The sequence below is a fragment of the Lytechinus variegatus genome, chromosome 18, assembly GCF_018143015.1.
Source record: "Lytechinus variegatus isolate NC3 chromosome 18, Lvar_3.0, whole genome shotgun sequence".
Classification (NCBI taxonomy): domain Eukaryota; kingdom Metazoa; phylum Echinodermata; class Echinoidea; order Temnopleuroida; family Toxopneustidae; genus Lytechinus; species Lytechinus variegatus.
The window spans coordinates 23,828,041-23,842,076 of NC_054757.1; the positions used below are offsets into that span (position 1 = coordinate 23,828,041).

General features: G+C 35.9%; 1 non-coding gene across 1 annotated transcript; it reads left to right on the forward strand.

Annotated features, from left to right (window-relative positions):
- Positions 1 to 2,421: 2,421 nt before the first annotated feature.
- Positions 2,422 to 2,493, forward strand: TRNAQ-UUG. The gene has a single exon. It is a non-coding gene; the product is annotated as a tRNA-Gln (tRNA).
- Positions 2,494 to 14,036: the final 11,543 nt, after the last annotated feature.

Genomic DNA, 14,036 nt, shown 5'->3' on the forward strand with positions numbered 1-14,036 from the left:
CCACATGGCATCATTTTTACCTCTCTTCCACATTTCATCTCGTATAATTCACAACGGCCAAACATTCAAACAAAAAGTATTACAGTGTCATGCCACAGTATTCTGTAGTTATCTATATACATTACTTGAGAATTTAAAGTAGGGTCTATCTTTTTTTAAATGTGTGTCTCTCCATTGTATCATAGCTGAATCATTTTGTCGTCAAGTCTATATAGAATATTGTAGTTTAGCTCACATTTTTTCATAAATTATGGTTATTGTTCCGGAATAAAAAAAAAAGACAATGACAACATAACTTTTTTCGGGTTTCTTTGTTCATATATAAAATGGAATGCGAAGAAATACGTGAGAGAGACGGATAAAACGTGAAAAAGTCGAGATGTAAGTATGTATTTGGGATTTTAAAAAACGAAGATATAGGCATTAATATCTAGAGAGATTATGGTGATGATGATGATGATGACGATGATGAAGGTGGTGGTGATGGTGATGATGATGACGATGAAAATGATGACGACGACGATGATGATGATGTCGATGATGATGATGGCAATGGTGATGACGACGATGATGATGATGGTGACGATGATGATGGCAAATGATGAGATTGATATAATGCTATTTAGATATTTTGAGTGCTTGATGATACATATTTTGTTTATTACATTGACTTGATTCTTTTGACCAAATTGTATTTTCCTGATTTGTATTTTGTTGGAAATTAAATAGATGAAATGAAAATGAAATGAAATGTTATTCTACAAGTTATTCTACGTATTTATCATAATGATCCATCGTACTTAGAGGTACAATAGAATACACATGTACACAAAATAGGTCCAACTGAGTCATATAGATCGTGAGACAGGGAAGGTGTAGTTAGATTTGTATAGGCCTATTCATTAAAATGATATAACAGTTTTTTATTGAATGCAATCGTGCAAAACGCTTAAATGAGATAACTTTCCGTAAACTTTTGTGGAGTTATAGTTTCCATGTGATACCCATGAGATACATTGGGTTTTTTTTCTCTCTCTGGCGCCCCCCCCCCCCCCATTTCCGGACCTTTACTTACGTTTTTATGCTTAATCATTCATTATTGATTGATGAGAAGATCTTTCTAATGAGATTTCGTAATACCGTATTACCCCAAATTACACACATGAATTAATCCTTACCACGTTCACTATGGAAGTTTAGCCAATGTTTTATTCCAAAATAATATCATACTTCTTCATTTTCTTAATAAAATCACTCGATATAATGAAAAGTGTCAAACCGTAGGCCCTTTATCAAAGACACATGCTTGCATTGTCCATGTCCCTTTGTCGGGGTTCAGACTCGGTTCGATTCCGAACCTTAATGTCAGCAGAAAATGCTTCCTAAATTTATCACTGTTACTGCTTTGAATAATGCAAGATGCAATACCGCCATTGAAAACCAATGAAAATTTTAATGTAGCGAGCGAACTGCACACTCTTAAATTCTACTTTAAAGACACTTAAATGCATGTGTTATTACGGGAGTATCCATTAGCAGAATAATGCTGCACGCGCGCTTAATAGAAATCAAATGCGTCCTGCACGCCCGTACTGGAACATCGAAGCGATTTTGTTAGAAGAACATGATTAATAGCTCAGTTCAAGTGCCCAACTGAAAAAAGAAGATTCTTTAGATTTTTGACAAGTTTTATTTTATCTGTTTCTATTTAAGGTCAACCCGGTCAGGCGTGGAACATTTTGTAAATGGAAAGATGACCATGATGGAAGAAGGGGTCCATGGGCCCTTTATAGATCACTGATGGGGTGGGGGGCCGAGATCTGTATGACAGGTTTAGAATTAGGAGATCATCGGATTAAATAAGGTCCCTTTGTTTTAGCGGCTTTTCCTCAAATTGTGACGATCAAAAAGAATAGTCATTTTAAATGACTTTGCATTTGATAACTTTAATTTTAACTCAATATCCTAGACGTCATACATTTTCTTCAATGGTTAAAATGATATCCATATGTCTAATCTAGAGAAAGGGCCTCGATCGAAACACACACCCACCCACCCTCTTACACTCGCCCAAACGAACGCATCACCGTGTAAGCGAGAATATTTGCTAGTAATTACCTTGGACTTAAAATTTTGCAGTACCATTATGGAACAAAAATAGTGATTTCATGTTTGATATTTGCTTGTCTGTCATGTATAATTTATAATTGCCATTGTCATGTAGTCCTGTGTTGTTGTTTTTTACTAATCTTATTGTGCATTATCTTTATCAACCCATTACTTAAAAGCCGAAGATTCTTTTTTTATATATATTAATTGATTTTAATGTTGTATAAGAAATATAATATAACACGAAACAAAATTCATCATGAAAGACTTATACAGAATCAAAAGCCATTACTCATCATTTCAACTGCGGTGGGTCCCATGGTGTAATGGTTAGCACTCTGGACTTTGAATCCAGCGATCCGAGTTCAAGTCTCGGTGGAACCTCTTTATTTTTTTTCATTTTTTTTTATTTACAAGATATATTAAAAAAAAAGATTCAGCGTATTGATAGAAAAATGCCATAAAAACCAAGAAATACAACAACAATACTTTTACAGCCTTATTATATGTAGTCCGTAAAAAAATCTTGTATTTTTCCTTCTCCTTCTCTCTTTTTTTATTGGTGTATTGCCTTATTCATATTTTTCATTATAAATGAGAGAAAGATTTTTCTCCCCTCCCAAATTCTGCCAAGCCCCGACCCCCCCCCCCCCTTCCCACTCCAACCCATATTTCCTTTCCAATTTTCTTTTTAAAGCCACTATACGATTAAGGTCTCATACTCGCATAATGGATTCTCTTCCCCGGCTGATAGCAGCATCCAAGTCGTGATTACTGGGCCTCCAAACATTGACGTTAATTTAAATAAATTACAACCGAATCGCTAAACTCACTCTAATGAAGGGTATATGGTTTATTGATATCCAGCTATTGCAAAGGTTTTCCCATGAATAAATTCCAGGGCGCACAAAATGGATGAGATACAATCAAGTATGGTATTAGATAGGCAAAGAAGACAGGGACGATGAAATGATTTATACGGGGAATTTAAGCGGGCTAAAGTCTTCTTTTTTCTACTTTGAAAAAACCTATAAATTGGTTTAGCTGATAATATCCGGTCCCATCGTCTTACACTATCATAGTTATCTACCCCTCCTTTCTTATTTGTCATGATATCTATTTTCATCTCTTCTTAGATTTCTATTATCCGCTCGTCTCCATTTACCAATCTTATCCTCGGTCTAACCTATTTTCTCATGCTATCTATCTATCTATATGTATGTCTGTCTGTCTGTCTATCTATCTATCTATCTATCTATCTATCTATCTGTATGTATGTCTGTCTGTCTATCTATCTATCTATCTATCTATCTATATATCTGTCTGTCTGTCTGTCTATCTATCTGCATGCTATCTATCTATCTATCTATCTATCTGTCTGTCTGTCTGTCTGTCTGTCAATCTATCTGCATGTCTGTATATCTCTCTATCTGTCTATCTCTCTCTCTCTCTCTCTCTCTCTCTCTCTCTCTATCTATCTATCTATCTGTATGTCTATCTATCTGTATGTCTATCTATCTATCTATCTGTCTGTCTGTCTGTCTGTCTGTCTGTCTGTCTATCTATCTATCTCTATCTTCCCATCATCATCATCCTATCTTTCTCTCTGTGATAAATAGAATATATAATAGAATCAAGCCAGTAACTGGATATTTAAAAAGATAAATTGGATCACAATGCCCTTATCGATCACCCTAATAATCGATCATGTCGGATTCATCTTAATTGAGAAGCATTTATGACATTCTGCAATAGTCATGCTCTCAAATTAAGCTTCTTCTCAAGCTCGACAAACTGGCAAACTCCCAATTTTAACATAAAAATGTAATGTCAAATTCAATAAATTCACTGTTTTATCCTCATAAATCTCAAAACACGTTGTATCTCTAAAAAGCGCTATTGGCTCTTATTATTATTGTTATCCTTATTATTGTTATCATTATTATCATTTATTATTACCATTATTACTTTATTGTCATTGTTGTTATTATTATCATTATTATTATTATCATGTGATTTTAAGTAAGCATGATTACTGAAAAATATTGTAGGGTGGCCATAATGGCTGAAGTAAATGAAATTATTTGTGTTTGATGCAAGCCAATTTATCAGAATATCAATGCCACATTCTGTCATATTAAATTTAAAAAGCGCTTTTTCATCAATTAGTAAATTCAGACAAATTACACACAATAACAACAAACTCAATACGATCATTTCACATATCACATTCAATTTTAAATAATCATGCACTGTAAAAACTGTGGTGTTAAAACTGACACCAATTGGTGTTAATAGAGGACCACACCCTGAGGTGTTAAAATTACACCCTAAAGATTGAACATAATACCAAAGAGTGTAAATGTAACAGCCAAAGGTGTTGTAATGACACCTATAGGTGTAAAACTAACACCACCAATTTAACACCGGTGTAAAATAACTGGTGTGGTCCTTTATGTACACCGGCTAACACCTCCCTCTCTTCTCTCTTTCTATATATATCACTCTTCTCCCTTTCTCCATTTTCTTTCTATTTTCTTAAAAACTCGTGTGTTTTTTGCTTCTTTTCATACCTTTTTATTTTATTCTGTGATTCTTATACAAGAGGATGTAATAATGGAGTGCAATATTATGACGCTTTAGCCGTTTTCATGGTCTATTCAATTTTCACTCTCCTACATCCATAACTGTCTGCTGCATATTTTGGGTGAATCAATCACCAATATGCCATCCAGTGTCGTGTGCTCCGTCAAAAGAAAAAAAAAGATACGAGAAGAAATATTACGAAAAGATACTCAAATTCTGAAGTTTGAGTTCCATATGCCACGTTTAAGTGGCGCATTCGAAGAGAGAGACTCCGTTTTTGCTCTGACTTCACGGTCATGGACGGCACTTTAATTTCAATATTTAAATGACAGTCGAGTCGATCGCGAAAGGACAAAACCTACAAACGCATGAAATATTTCAGTTCATATCAAGTCCTAACTCGGGTAGAATAAGAAATATATAAATTCATATATAAAAATGATTTCATTTTAGTTGATAACTTCCCAATCACCCCAACGAGGCTGACTCCAAACCGGGGGCCGTTTCATAAAGCCGTTTGTAAGTTAAGAGCGACTTTAAAACGACTGGTGATCCTTTCTTTTGGTAAATGGTATCATCGGCGATAGTTAGCGCGTAAGAAAGTATCCCCAGTCGACAGCTTTTGAAATGACCCCCTGGACTCAAACCGGATTGAATCAATTCGACCGGTGTGTTGGCTCAGTTGGTAGAGCGTCCGTCTCACAACTGGGAGGTCGGGGGTTCAAACCCCGGCCGCGTCAGACCAAAAGACGCTAAAAGATGGGAGTTGCTGCTACCCTGTTTGGCGTTCAACGATTAAAGGGAAAGAGCCTCGTTGATCTGGCGCTGCATAGCGGCTGCCGGGCCCACGATCAATTGGGCAAAACACATTTTCGGAGTATTTCATTTCATGTCTATTTCGAACAATAAATTATGGATGGATATCCGACCGAATTCGGTTTTTGGGGGTGACGGCAGCAGAAATGTTGAAACATATACCTCCATTGATGAACAATTCATCTTCTTTTTTTCTGTCAAACAAAGATGAAGTCAAGTCAAGGTCATTAGATTCTAAATGAATGTTTATGGTCGATAGTGACAAAATCATACAAAAGGACGTAATTTTTCATCTTGATATCTGCATGGAAAATGAACACATCGAATATGATTAATGACAGCAATCGGAAGGAATGGAGACGAAGGAATAAAAGATGAATGTAAAGTTAGAACAATGTAGAGAGCGAGAAGGGAGGGTGAGCCTCAAGCTAAAATATGACACAGCAGAGAAATATCCATTATCCATAAATGTCTCTTATTTCACTAAAAAGGTGCTCTTGTCAGTCATTTTGTAAAAAGACCCTAGTAGCCCCCCCCCCCCCCAGAAAGGAGGGGAAACATTTCGCAGCAGTGTCAGTGGTACAACTTCTCCCAGTAACTTATTTAAGTGTCCAAAAATCCTCTCAATTTAATTTTCATTTTCGGGTCTTTCTCTCGTATACAAGTAATTCTGTAATACTTTTTTTTTAAATGTCCCCATTTGCCTGTATGTCTGCCCCCATCTCACCCCCTATACCTCTCTCTATTAGATACATTTTATCACACACAGAAACACACTCTCCCTCTCCCTAATCTATTTTCCGTTCAGTATTCACATTTCAAAATCACCTCCCTGAGGTTTAAAGGTAAATGCTAGTTTTGTAACGATATCAAAATGAGTTCGTACAGAATCCAATGAAATGACCACTAAAGTGTCTGTTGTATAATAAAACGCATGTGCCAAAGGATTCTGGAAGAATTTGTGTAATTGCTGAGAAATCAGCAAATAAGCACGGGATTCGGGTAGGGCGTCGGCCCGACGCCCTAAGCAATAATTATACATTGTCCACGTGCGCTTATCTGTGTTGGGGATTTTCGGTGTGAACATTTTTCAGCGTAGATTTCAAGATTTCACAAAGTCCAGTTAATGTAACTGTACCAGATCTAGATCCTCGATGATATACTGGCAATTAAGCCTTGTTTTACAGACTTTCTCATGAAATCAGTGTTAACTGCAACTACTGGAATTTCTCTTTAAACAAGAATTGATGACAATGGCCCTGTATAATGAAGTTGGGATTATTTCAAAATCAGGGCCCGTGTCATAATGGCAACTACCATGGCAACAGGCCTCAGCAGCCAATCATAATCAAGGTTACCATGGTATTTGACATAATGACAAAGTTACAAGAGTTGCAAATCCTTTGTGAAACCGACCCCTGGTGTTTAACTATGGATAGCCAATTGTGAGATAAATCTCTTACAGTAGAGGTTCATAGTATTAGCTCATTACTTTGACTCTCAAATCATTCTTAACTGTATGGGAATGCTGAATAAGATAATTGTCTTAACCATTAACATGATTAAAGAATTAGAATAGAGCACAGTAAACATAAGAAACATACCATGTGAACGAAATTTGACATGTTTGGCTCCCCATAGTTTAAGCACAGAGTTCAGAATGCGGGCCAATATGTTTGGGACTTTGTTGTGTTAAGTTTTCGACGTCAAAATCTGATTTTTTTTGTATATAGAAAGATTAGCATCTACATAGCACTACACTAATTTCAATGAGTTTATGCAAATTGGATGACTATAGACCTATATTTTCTATCATTTGTTGATTTCGTTCATTTATTTTTGGTTGGTGATTTCAGCTGTAGGCAAGATGTTATATTTGAGGGTCTTATGGATTATGGTCGATGGATATCTATTTGGAACTACATTCAAACAAGTCATTTAAATTCATGTAATAAACAAATAATCTAAAATTTTCCTTCATAATCTTCCAATGTTACATTTTATAGGCCTACACTCTATAGTTAAATTAGATTGGACAGCAATGCGGGGCGTTAGGACGCCCCCCCCCCCTCCGAAATTCGAATGCTGTATAGAGCATTCTTTATGGGAAAGTGCCCACCCCCTCCCGTGACAGAAATATCAAGAAATCGCCTCGCATGGCTATGTTCATTTGGCTTTGCCCCCCCCCGTTGATTAACCCTTTCTCTCCATGTATCCCATCAAGCTTGAATTCAAGTTCATGAGCGGGGAGACCTGACAGTTTTCCAGTGATAAATGAGAATTGTGCGCGTCCATGCGTATGTATAGGGCGCGACTCATCGGAGCCCCTCAGTCTTGACATGTTTGATGTGGCACGCACTTTACTCTACTCATACCACTCTGATAATTTTTCAATTCAAATGAACATTTTTTTAAGAGATGGAGTAATCCGCATTTATACAGCGCTTAATACATCTGAACGACGTGTGTAAGCGCCTTTCAGATATATTATTACCCCGGTCATCGGATTCAATCAGTCATTCTGCACACAATGTGTGCACATCCTCCACTCCCTGGGGAGTATTCCAGTCAGTCGCCGGTGAAATGCACACAGTATTGGGCAAGCTACAATGACTTTCACATCTTACAAGGTACCCATTTAGTACCTGGGTCGAGAGTGGCAAAGTGTGGATTGATGTCTTGCCAAAGGACGCCAGACCGTGGTTGGATTCGAACACCTGACCCTCTGTTTACGAGGCGAGAGTCAGAACCACTACACCACGGCTCCTCCACCTTTGAATAGGAATTTTGAAATCATTGGGGTTTTTTGCCCCCCCCCCCTTTCTTATTTTTTAAAATATTTTTTTAAAAGGATTGGACTAGTTGATTTAATCATCGTGCCAAAGCGAAAGTAACAAAAAATATAATACAAAATATGCATATCATTATCACAATTATCGGGGGGGGGGCTGAAATAGCAGGTCCCTTGGCCATATTGATGACATTAAAAATGAAGGGGTGGAACATAGTGTATGGGGATTTTACATAATCACGAGAGAACGAGGTAAGAAAGCCAAAAAAAATTCAAACACCAGAATGTAATTATGTGACAGGTGACAATTATGTAACATAATATACAGACAATTATGTAACATAATATACAGACAATTATGTAACATAATATACAGAAAATATTCCAATTTCTACTTTTATTCTTACGTTCATTTTTGTATTCCTTTTCTCGGTCGTAGCATCTTATTTTATTTGGGGGCAAATACCCAGATGCCCTTACCCATAATAGCACCATTGTCTATGCAAAAATGCTAAAATCTTAAATTATATTAGTATCATGATAATAATTGAAGCTGTTAAATCATAACTGCATTCTTATCAACGCAGAAGCATAATCAATACAGATTTTGTACATGCTAACGAAAAAAGGTAAAAAACGATAATACGAAGGGCTCATGCTGATTGAAAAACATTTAAAACGACTGATTAAACAACTTGTTTATTTCTGTTTTATTATTCAGGTAAAGATGATTGCCAAACGAATTCAATTACCGTAGCTGAGAAAACAGTATTAAAGTTTATCCATTCAATAAGTAGGCGATATTAAAAAAAACATTTAGCTTCGTTAAATAGTCTAGCTTTTCCGTTTTAAACGATAAAAACTTACTCCACTTCTCGATGAGATGATAATTACATGTAGGTAGATAAAGGCTTTATAATAAAATCAGAACAAAGATTACTTTGAATCCAATCGTGGGTTTAGGTTCCTGTACCTCCAACATCTTGATAAAGATATCTTTAAAAATATTTCAGAGCCCCGTTGCAGCACACATAATTTGACCTCAAATAAGTAAATCGATCACAAAATTGATTTTCCACCAATAAAAAGAACCGATTTGCGTTTGAATCAGAAGTTGTTTTTAAACAAGCTTTGAGCAACCATTTCCAAGATTGTCCCTTACAGAGCTAAATTAATACAAGGAAAGACACGATGGATACCCCTTGTATACTATCCAACAAAAGAAAATCTTATAAATTTATTCATTGGATGAATATCAAGGTCTTGTTACAAAGTTCCAGGGTTTGGAGGGACTATATTTTTTTATGTCATGTGGACTTACCATTCTTTCACTTATTCATTTGTAAAAAAAAAAAAAAAAAAAAAAAACAAACGAGTATGTGTTTATTTGTCCATGCATTCAACTTTGATAATTCGTCTATTTTTTCATTCATGTATTGTTGTATGTTCCCTCTTTCCTGTTGCATTTCATACTCCCTTTATTTGTAAAACAAAAGGAAGCGAAGCGAAGTACAATATAACTTTGTTTGTTGCATAGGGAATGTATGATCATAGAGCTATAATAGCTCTATGGTATTGACGGCGGGGGGAGGGGGGGGGGGGCTCTTTACTTTCAGGAAGAAAGGGAATTGTACAGAACAAGGTAGATTTTGGTTTCTTCCAATCGGTATAAATCCGATTTCAAACCCATGAGTGCGTCTATAATAACAAATAATGCAAATTACGTGACCTCATAATAGGATGTATAATATTTCCCAAGATCATGACGATGAAAAGCAAAAGCAACTGAAAAACATGTTAACGTACTCGGTCACAATAGTATTTTTAGAATGATGAAAAAAAGATGAACAACAAATCACGACGATGAACGATGACTTGTAGTCGATGGATATTAATCAATATCATAGCTTATTGTAATGTTTTTAATTTCAGAGCACCAAACTATTAATCAAAATGACAGGGCGATATCTATTGCCGAATGACAAGAGGGGGAAAAAGGAAACAAAATCGGTATAGAGCACTGCTAAGGTGACAAAAATATGGGATCCAAACATTATGTTCATGATGAAGTTGGCTTTGTTGAAAAGCTGGAAGCCTCACTGCGTGATCACACTATCAGTCGTATTTCTCATGAATAAAACAAGATAAAGAAAGGGAGCTGTCAGCACACATCCTCTCTGTAATACCATAAACATATTTCACACAAGTTTTGTGATATATCACGATGGCTTTGAACGTCTTTGTAATAATGTCGAATGAAAATGGCGTTTGAATAACAGAGAGCGTACATTTAGTACGGTACATCTTCTCCGAGAGAGCGAGCAGTTCTAGCTAGCCAGATTATGGCGGGTATTTTTTTAAAGTCCCGATTAACTCGAATCGCATCTTGAATCTGCAAACTATGCTTTCAAATGTCTGTAATAGCTCTATGGTTAAACTGATTTTAAGTTAAGCGAAATATCGTTGATGAATTGGAAATGTGTCACAAAGATGTTTATCGCAATCACACTGTGACATTAGACAATAGACATTTAGGAGTCTTGAGCAAATAATGTACTTTTGATTTCAATGATTTTAAATCATCTTGAGAATTCATGCAAATTATTCTATCCAGAATACAGATTCATTAACACTTTTTTCTTGTGGAAGATCTGCACATTAGACCAACATTCAACCTATGTCTAATTCTTATCCTCGTGTTATTCTGAGCCTAAAGCACCGATTATAATCCTCGATTCATATCCTAAGAAAAATTAAGTTTTTGAATTAACCAGTGTCATTCTGCTTATCTATTCATTTTTTTTATGTGTCACAGTTTATCAACGGTCAGCATCTGGGTTTGGAGCTTGATAAGTTGATTGTCTATATTAATTCAGACAGCACATAGGCGGAGACAGGGCATGTTGCTGTTCGGGAGTGATGAGTGAGGGAAATGCTACCTATGTGACGTCATAATTTTTTTAATGAATACCAAGTAGCTATAAGGCCCTCTATTTTTATACTAACTTCGAGTTCAATAACCTTTATCTTCAAAGGCTAATCATTATTCGCATTAAGAAATTTTACAGTTACAATATAATGAAGGTGATAACTCTGAATGCCATTTTAAAATTAAACGTTATCATGGTTGTTACCATGATACCGTTTAATTTTAAAATGGCATAATACTAAAAAGGCTGGGAATAAATAACACCAAAGCAAAGTACATTACATAACCAAATAAAAAGCGGAGGGATAGCAGAACAAGAACAAGAACAAGAAAATGGTAATAAAGATAAAACAACTTATGCATGTTAGGTCGAATGGAAAGTTAAAAATAAACAACAAATCATCCCATACAGAAAACTAAGTGCACTGCGAGAATGACCCTTAATGGACCCTTTAATTTTAATTTTAATTCCTATGTAGATACTGTATATTGCTTATTGTCTTGTAATTGTTTTTATCCGTGATTCATGTTCATTTCAGTTTGTACTGCGAGACATGATGTTTTTAATAAAATCCATTTATCTATCTATCGGTCGACATGGATATGGTGGTCTTGGGCATGTTGGGACCGGACGTATGACATTTTTATTTCCTTTTATTTCTTGAGTTTGTCTCTTTTGCTCTCCTCCTTTCCCTTCGCTCCCTCCTTTACTTCTTTTTAATCCTCAATTTTTCATTAAAAAAATCATTGGGGGCGATCGCCTCCTCCTTGGAGCGCCGCCCTAAACACTGTTATAAACGCAGGAAACAGCCATCAAACCACATGATTAACATTAATGTCAATCATCACTCGATAGTTCAGATCAGCTGATTTTCACCATGCATGGTTTCGTTTATCGACGGTCATATAAGGTTTTGTTTTATTCACTGCCTCCATCAATTAAATCCATTATGAAATGAAATTCACCAATCTAATCTAGCACATCTTTCTCCCCACCCACATTAATCATATTAGTTCATACTCATTTTCTTTTCGCCCTGGTGATATCTGTCAGTCATAGGATGTACCATGGCCTGTCCAATGAACTGCAACATTGATTAATTGATTGTGTTATTTACTGATTGGATTTTGATGAAAAAGAAATTGATAATGTCTCCTCAAGCATATCAATGACTAATTCAAACCTCCCTTCCCACCACAAACATCTATGCATGTGTGGAGCGTTGTGGCCCAGTGGATAAGTCTTCTGACTTTGAAACAGAGGGTCGTGGGTTCGAATCCCAGCCATGGAGTAATTTCCTTCAGCAAGAAATGTATCCACATTGTGCTGCACTCGACCCAGGTGAGGTGAATGGGTACCCGGCAGGATTAATTCCTTGAATGCATGAGCGCTGAAAGGCAGCTCGAGCTGAAGCCGAGGTAATAATAACAACGCGCCTCGGAATAGAATATTCTTGATAGATGGCTCTATATAAATGCCTATTATTATTATTATTATTATTATTCATTATTATTATTATTATTATCATTTATTATTATTATTATCATCATCATTATTATTATTATTATTATCATTATTATTATTATTATTATCATTATTATTATTATTATTATTATTATACATACCATGCCCCTGCCGCTGCCGCTGCCCGGTCGGTTCAGATTTTGAGAAACGGGCATGCAGTACCCCTCCCCTCTTAGAGATTTTGTTTTATTCTCCTTGTGATACAAAAGGACATGACAACTTCATATTAAAAACTATTTAAACCATAAAATTAAACGTTCTTAATTATGGTATAGACTGTAAAATGTTAATCATGTTGATTAGCCAGTCACTCTGACAACAAGTTGCTTATATATACATACTTTAAAAATATATTGTTTCAATTATTTAAAAATTATTCAATTAAAACTTTAAACAACAGTTGCTAGGGTGACAGACTTAAACAGTTTTTTTTACATTGTGTAACCCTAACCCTAACCCTATGACCATGATGACTAGTTTAGTGCGTAACCTTCTTGGTGACACGACATTCGTCTAAGGTATGGGGATATAGTTGCAAAAGGGTTTATGTTAGGTTTAGGGTTAGGACCAGGATATGGAAGATTGATAAGCCCAGGGCCCTGTCTTACAAAGAGTTGCGATTGATCCAATCAATCGCAACTCTATGGAATTTAATTCAATTCTTTTATTTCATTTCCATTCAAAACATAATAAAAAGTAATATAAAGCAATACAAATCAAACAATTTTACAGAAGGACATTCTTACTTCGTAAAACAGACAAAAACAGTATTAAAAACAGTAAATGTAGTATTAAACAGCAATATAGAGCATAAACTCTATGGAATTCCATTAGTGTCATAATTTTTTCTACAGGAAATGTGCAAAATGCCCTTAGTAAACAAAGGAGAACACACCAAACTGTCAAGAATCAATGAATTTAAGGATATACATTCATCAGGGGCCGCGGAACGTTTTTCAAAGTGGGGGGGGGGGTGATGACCATGCTAAAAATCACAATCATATGGTAATTTTTTACGTTTTTGTACACAGTTTTGGAAAAAAAGTGGGGGGCTGAAGCCCCCCAGCCTCCCCACCCCCCCGGTTCCGCGGCCCCTGTTTATATCTATTTTTTTTTATCAAAAATGCATTTTATATGTTGACTTTGCTGGCTTTCCATAGTTGCGATTGATCGGATCAATCGTAAGTCTTTGTTAGACGGGCCCCAGGGTTGAAGTTGGTCATTCTATTTGTGTGTGGAATTTATACTGGTGCAAATATCATGGAACCAAATTCTTAACC